This window comes from Rattus rattus, chromosome 2, assembly GCF_011064425.1.
Source record: "Rattus rattus isolate New Zealand chromosome 2, Rrattus_CSIRO_v1, whole genome shotgun sequence".
NCBI lineage: Eukaryota > Metazoa > Chordata > Mammalia > Rodentia > Muridae > Rattus > Rattus rattus.
The window spans coordinates 118,419,473-118,420,024 of NC_046155.1; positions in this window are offsets into that span (position 1 = coordinate 118,419,473).

Below are 552 nucleotides of genomic sequence, written 5' to 3' on the forward strand. Positions count from 1 at the left end.
TGACTGTGCCCAATGTGTTGCTTGACCAGGATCTCCAGTGGGTGTGCTCCGGAAGCCCCCAGGGCCTGCGCCCTGATGGTATGGCCCTGGGGAAGGGAAAAATGGGCTCCTGAGAAACAGCAGGAGCAGCAGAGTGCGTGTCTTCCTGTCTTTAGGACAGAGGCTTACAGATCAGCTGGCTCATTTTAAACGTGAGGAAAATGAACCATAGATGGGCAATAACTTGTCCCAGGCCATTCGGTTGTTCCAAAGCCAGTTCTCCTAATGCCTGTCCTACCTTTTCTTGAAAACTTAGCTAACAATGAGCACAAAGGGGAAAAGCCTCTCTGTCCATACTGTCTCCAAAGCTTCTCCCAGAAGTCTCAGCGGGAACCTGGACAGCACTATCTTCCATGCTTGCTCCTTACCTTTACCACCTATTTCCTCCCCCCCAAAGCACCTTCTCTCCTCCAGGCCATCAGCTAGGCCAGCTCCCCAGGTCAGTTCAACCTCCTCCACATCCCATGCCTAGCTGCTTTAGCCTTCTGGCTGTGTCCCGAGCCTCTCTGGCTG